Raw genomic sequence first — 7538 nt, 5'->3', positions numbered from 1 at the left:
CGCGGGGTCCATTTCCGGCAAGAAAATGCGCAAGACGAACAGGCACTAGTTCAATTGATCTTTTATTTCAAACAGACATTCAATTACTGTCGATTCGTCCTATATTCTGAATTTAAATGAATTTAATTGATGTTAACTAAGCATATCCTCAACTGATTTAGATATTCAAAACAAGCGTTCACTTTTTACGTGTAAGGATGACCGTCTCTGATGCAGAGAAGCAAGACGTTAGGCCCCATTTTAGCGCAGCTACACGGAAAAAAGAAGTTCGGAATGTCTAAATCCGTAAGTAATTTCCTTAATGAAAACCGAGTAAATGGACATAAATGGAAGAAGAAAAACGAAGGAAACGCGAACAAATTATCTTCGTGGTAGAGGTTGAGGGTACGTCGTCAACTCTTCGGATCTCGCCGCTTCGGGAACTGTTGCGGGCCGAGCTGTTCCTCTCATCGGACTGCCTGGAAGACGTGCGAAGGTCTGGCTGCGAGACCCGAAGGAAAATTGAGCCGACCAAAACCGATGGGATGGCCGGTGAAACGGCCAGACAAAGACCCGGTAACCGCAAAGAACGAGACCACCGGATGATCCTCGATGCACAATGCAAGAAACTGCCGGTTGTAGCAAATGACCGTTTTACCTTCTTTGGCAGGAAGAAAACCCGTCAGCGTCACCTGAACGCCCGAGAAGATGCGGCACTCTTCGTCACTCACGGCCCCTCCGTCCAGTTTATCATCATTTCCTACGCCCCGATGTGATCTACAGTGAAACCAAAAAAAAAGGGCCCTCATGCGGACTTTTATTGTGTTTGATGATTTGACTTGGCTATTCGTTTCTGCGGTTGAATTTTCATTTACATTTTGTCCGATTTTAATGCGTTTTTGCGGGAAAAAGGCGCACTCGATGTTTCATTTAAAGTGCGGTCTCTCCGAAATTGCCAAACTTCAATTACTCCCATAAAAATGTCCAATAAAAATCACGATCGCGATTGTTCGATCAGGTGGATTTTCGTATACAACTTTCGCAATTTATTTCGTTGTATATATGAATCGATTCGGAATTAAATCGTCTCACTATGTGATAGTTAGTTATGTACGGGCGAACGCGCTATCGGGTACATAAACCTGTCCACTTGGTATCAAAAACAGTTTAAATATCGCGGGCAATGAAATAAATAGTTAAAGTAGACCTAATAAACTGAGCGTCAAGAAAAATCGCTAAAAGTTTGATATTTATACATTGGGAGGTAATTAAAGTAATAACTTTCAGAACGAGCTCGGCTTAATTTCTATTGCTGATCTGGTAATTGAATTTAGACCCATTTATACGCGCCGCAGAGAGTTCGGAATAAATTAGTACCATTGCCATTATAAAATGGTCTTATTAAGAGTTTTGGCACTTACCCCGCACCCAGCGCCCTCCCGTTGGGAGCCACAGTCCCTCCGTAGCAGCGCCACCAGCAGCATCCGCCTCTTCGTCTCGGCCGAACTTATCCAGGCGTAATTCCTGAGGGATACAAAAACATCAAAATTCCTACAGAAGATTTAACAATAATTACCGCTAAAACTCCATTTCCTTGATAATTCTGGGACAACTTACGAGCGTGAAAATCTGAGGGTATCACTCACGAAACATGATCTGGAAGTGTCACATATGGAGAACGATTTAATGCCTGCAGACATGGTAATGAAAAATTACGATTATTGCAGGTTAATTTAAATAAACAGGGAAATAATAACGTTTTATCCTCGAATATATATATATATATATATATGTATGTATATATGTTGCGATGGTGCGGCATCTCGAAGCTCCCAGTGGAGCTTTCCTCCGATGATGAGGAATTCCGTTCCTGACGGAAGTGAATCGCTTCAAATGCTCAGGATTTTTGAATGTATCTCCGAAGGTCCATTGCCAGCATAAGGCTGCTTCTCATGTATTAATGCATAAGGCTGATTTTCTAAGCTGCGTGCCTTGCATTGCACTCCAAACGAGTCAATAATATTAGTTGACACTTTGATTTAAATTTGTAATTATTATCAACTGGTCTAATATAATTAAGAAACTCGTTTCTCTGAACGGATTTTTATGAAAATTCCTCAAGCCGGTCCCCGTTTAGGTGGGAAATAATACATGAAACCTAGATTACAGTGTTATTATTATTGCAACTGATACTACTTTCTACAAATTAATTAATGGCATCGGGGGATATTAGATTAACATAACAGGGCTGTTCTGATAATTGATCAATAAATAATAATGGCCTTGCAATGTTTCGATGGGAGAGACGGAGATGAAATCAAACAATCAATTTTAACGAAAACCGCAGCATCGGAGGACGCAGAAGAAATGTGGGGAGAAGGAGGAAGGAGGAATTCGGCAGAGACCTCCCGGCGTCGCGCACTCCTCGATTTTTGGCGGAAATAACACCGACCCCCAAAACCATGGTCTGAAGCTACTTCAATGCGAGAGACTGAGATGGAGTTAAATAATCATATAATATCATAATCGTAATAAAATAAATAAATTTAAAAAAAAAATGCAAACGACGGCGATGGGGGACATAGAAGAAACGATGAAGGAAGGAGGAGGGGAGAACGCAGCAACAGCCCCCCTCGCCGTGTACCCCGAGACTTGTAATGGAAATAACATCCACGCACCGAACCACGGTTTGGTACCGTTTCGCTGAGAGACGCAAAGATGAACACGAATAATAAACTCGAACGAAAATCGCAGCGACACAGGTGGTAGAAGAAATGAGGGATGAGGGAGGAAAGAAGAATGAAGCAACGGCCCCACCTCATTCGTCACCCGTAGACGTTTGAGGCAAACCGCCCACCAAACCAGAGCCTCGTAATGCTGCAATGGGAGAGACAGAGATGAAATCAATGTAATTATTCGAAATATTATTGTTAGTACTATTAATATGTATAAAATAATCAAATAATTAATCTCGACGAAAACCGCAGCGACAGGGGTGGTGGAAGGAATGAGCACGAAGGGAGAAGGAGGAATGCATCGACAACACCCCACTACCACAGAATCTGAGATGCTCATCCATCCTCCAAACTCAAAAAAAACTCCAAAAAACTCAAAAAAAAGGTTAGACGGAGATGGAGTGAAATAATCAGTTTTAATGAAAACACCACCGCCAGAGGAGGTTGAATAAATGAGAAACGAGGGAGGAAGGAGCAACACTGCAACAACCCCCTTCGCCAATTACCCCCTAGATTTTCGACGCAAATAACACATAGCGAACAAACGAAATGGAAGAAGAAAATGCGGAATTTTAGAACGCCATGATACGCCAGTGATTTCAAAGCTTTTTCAAGCTTAGTAATTCGGCCCCTAAGGGAGTTTTTTCCGTCCCTTTGGCAAATACATATGTTTTTTTTTTTTAACTGACCAACCTGACCATTGCAAACCTTCCGCTATGAAGATATTTCTTTGGCTCTCGCAGAATGCCACATGAGATGATTGAATTTCCATTAATCTATTAGCAAATCAAAATTCTTTCCTCTTTAACAGCGACTAATAAGCACTGGATGAATTATGATCAAGACTGGCCCCTGGTCATTATAAACTTTTAATCGAACAAGCTTCCTTAATGACTTATGTTTACATAATCTTTTGCTTAGCATAATTTAAACTCCTTTTCCATTAAATTCCTCAGTATTGAAACACCGATACTTTATTGAGAAGGCTAACAATTACCCCGTCAGATTTCCGTGATTAATACTTGGTAATTTTTGCTTGTGATGTGAAATCGGGTCAGTTTAATAAGCTTGATGGGCAATTACCGACTAACGATTACTGTCAAATTATCATGCCTTGTAATACCGTCCAATCGTGTGAGATTAACTTGATTTGGATAGACCATTTCAACCAATGGCTATCTCGGCTTTTGAGCCATTCAGACAGGGCTTTAGCTGAGGCAGTTTTGTTCTGCAAAATGCGGCTAAAAAGGGCTGCGAAATTCGATTTGAGAATCCCTGAGATTGTTCTGACTCAGTCACTACGAGGGTTGATGTTAGGAGGCCGCGTGGGGTGGTTGAGCGGACTCAATCGAGGTGACGCAGTAGCATGAGCCTTCTCGGGGACGTCTCCCTGGGATCTCGTTACCTCGTACTTTTTTCTTGGTGCCACTACCAAGGTGATTACTGACGTTTCTGCCCAGAAGCTGGCTGGAAGAAGATTATACAGGTTGTAACGTACCATCATGGAGATATTTCAGGGAGCGGAAGCACTCCGCATAATAATAAAAAATACTAGTAGATGGTGAAAACGCACCATTTTCCATGGACAGACATTCAACTTGGTATTACAATTCATACGGAGTGTTCCAAAAAAAGGTAGGGAGCACGAGACTCTACCTAATCCAGAGCAACGTGACACCCCGTACATGGGTATCGACAGCATTGACATCTTTTTATACGGGATGTTATAAATGTGGTAGGCCAACAACTGACAAATCGTGGGCTGCCTGTCAAACAGCATTACTACTAGGAAACCGCAGCATACGCAGCGCGAAATGCAAGCTAAAATATCTCGAGAACCGTTAGAGATACGCACTTTTCTTAAGTATATTTGTTCTTTGTAAAAGTGTCTCGTCTTTCCAAATTTATTTAAAAAATTAGGCTACGAGGTATACTTACAAAGTTACAGTAGTTTTACAAAACACGTGCACGACGTGGGTGACGCCGCCCATCAGCCCATTAAAAATGGGCCCTATAGACAAATTTGTTGCATCCAAAAACCTCTTTGGGCAAAATTTCACCTCAAAAACTTGCAAAATATAAGATTTATCGATAAGTTACAAAAAGTCTTTTAATTTCGATACCCTGTAGATCGAAAAGGAACAAGTTTTATGTGAGACGTGTTCAGCTTAATAGCAGTATTTTTCAACGTTCTCTCACCCCGTACTAATTTGCACCAATGTTTCTGGGACATCCTGTAGAGGGCCTTAAATAAAAAAATGCGCGAAATTAAAAAAATTAACTCAAGGCGTGCAGAAGGAAAATGCAAAATATGAGAAACAGCGTGAAATTTTTCCACCCTGTATATCGGAAACGGTACGTTTTTGACCATGGGTCTAGCAGCATCTCTTAATATTTGGCGGAAAACTATCGTCGCCCAATATCTCTCCATGATGACATGTCGCACCGTGTGTACAAATCTTTTGTGTAGTAATAAGATATCAAATTTTTCCTATATACGTTGCGACTTTCCGCAACGTATAAAATTCGACTGCGAAAACTGAACAAAGCTCCCTTATATCTATTAACGTCCTCTTTGGATCCAGACTTTGCAGGCTGACCCAAACCAAAAAGGCCTCCAGCTGGTAGAAAAGTCATCCTGTTCGAAGGACCAAACAGGAAGCAAGTTCCTAGAAAGCGCCGAAGTCAATCTATCACGGCCAGCATTGTTATTCTTATCGAAGCTACGGCGCCTCCTTACACTCCAAAGGGTACAAAATCACTCCTTTCGATCTTCCGCATTCGGAGGAGGACCGTTAATGCAACTTCAGGCAGGCACCAGGGATGTTCACTCTTAAGTCAACTGCAAGTGGTCGTAATTTCTATCTGAGTGGTTTAAGCTTGCTTGCTGACCTCCATGCGTGTACGAATACTAGCAAGCTTCCGAAGATTACTCACGGAAACATGGCTGGGCTCAATACTGGAAAGGTGAGAGACAGTTCATATCCTCACGTTCTTCCTCTGCCGACTCGGCGAAAGCACCCCCGGAGGAGGGATGGAGAGGTGACAGGCGCCCTGGGCTGAAAGGTGGAAATGCAATGGATCAATCCTTGCCAAAGCAACGTCAGAAACCAACCAGGCATTAGCAAGTACGACAAGAAATGGCAAAAAAAGAATGAAGGGGTCGCACGTCTGAGGACGGCCATGAACAAAAGAGGTATGGATATCGCAACGCACAGAGCAGCGCCGAGACAATTTCCAGTGCTGAAGGAAAAGGTGAAGATTTCTGCTAAGTTTGTTTCTCACGAGAGGTACCACCACGCAGTGGGGCCAGAAGGGCAGAGACCAAGTGGTTGATAAGAGGAAGAGTGACGTTGCCTTGTAAATTAAAAGGACGCAAACCGAACGGTTTGGGGGGGGGTCGAAGGCATTAGAAAGGCAGTCGATTTCAGTAAGGGCGAAACAACTGGGCCAAGATGATTTAAAGAAATAGTAGATTTTTTTGAAATTTTATGAGATCAGGGGAGCTCTAAAGACTGAAGATTCTTGCAGTCCTCTCCTAAGTTGAAGAGAGTGACAGAGGCGCTTCGGTAAATTCCAGACTGCCCAGTGGCCAGAACGCCAGGCCAGGTGTCGTTTGAAGATTTTCTTCGTGGCAGAAAGCGGCACCGAGACCCATTAGGCGTCTCGACCTCTTGCTTTCCATTCAAAATCGAAGCGTATATTACGTCTCTGGTGCCCCAATTCTGATATTTGACAGAATGTCTGGTTACCCTAAGGACGCATTTTTTAATTCTAAATAATCCGATGAAAAGGGTCCATACCCGCATTCGTCTCCAACGGGCTGCAGTTAATTTCTTCCTCAATCGATGCGGATGGGAAAATTGTTAATATTGTCAATTTTTAATATATTTTTCAAGTGAATATTTTTAAGCCGGGCGAGCTCATATTATAATTAAATAATATCGAATTATTTCTTTTATTTCATCCAACGCAATATTTGTAATAAATTATTTTTATTGAATTAATAATATTGGAAAAAATGTATTCCATCCTCGCCGGTCCGGCCTCATAGATATTTAATTAAAAAGTCCAAATTGATTCCGTTTGCGAAAATAAAAAAAAAAAAAAACATTAAAATAATTTTTATCCGACGAAAAATCCAACAATACATGTTAATTTTTAATTGAAACTGTATATCAAAATAGAAATATGCTTAAACGTATTCACAATTAAATTTTTTTTCACATCGGTCCGTGGCCCGGGAATTTTTCCGACGCATAGAAAAAAAAACAAATTACATTTTGCGCATACGTAAAAATAAAAATAAATTTTATCGACATAAAAAACATTCCGACCGTTTTTTTTATCAGGGCCGCATTTATTTTGGAACGTTAAATAAACTCCTGCATTGCTCCGGTCAAAAGCGTCCCACATTTTGACGAAGGGAACTTACCAATTTCCAAGTTTATTAGTTTAAGTTTCGGCATTTTTCTCCTGCAAATTTCAGCCGAAATTCCCCAAAATTCCACAGGTATCGCGCATCCTGCTCTCGCGTCTCCCAAAACTTTCCATTGTTCGCCCCCTTGAAAACTTCAATGATTCTTTTTCCGAAAACATCTAGGACTAACGCTAAAAATCGCCAATCAAAATTAAAATGCAACAAACAGGAAAAAACGCAAACGCCTATAAAAATACGAAAAAAAACCAGAGCGCTTAATTTCGATATGCATCATTTTTATATAAAAAATGTCTGCAGCTGAAAATAAATATTCATCTGTAAATAATGTATATATGGGCCCGGGAAAGTCATAACTACATATAACAATAAATCTGTACACATTA

The sequence above is a fragment of the Euwallacea fornicatus genome, chromosome 15, assembly GCF_040115645.1.
Source record: "Euwallacea fornicatus isolate EFF26 chromosome 15, ASM4011564v1, whole genome shotgun sequence".
NCBI classification, from domain to species: domain Eukaryota; kingdom Metazoa; phylum Arthropoda; class Insecta; order Coleoptera; family Curculionidae; genus Euwallacea; species Euwallacea fornicatus.
This window is presented reverse-complemented; position numbering follows the sequence as displayed.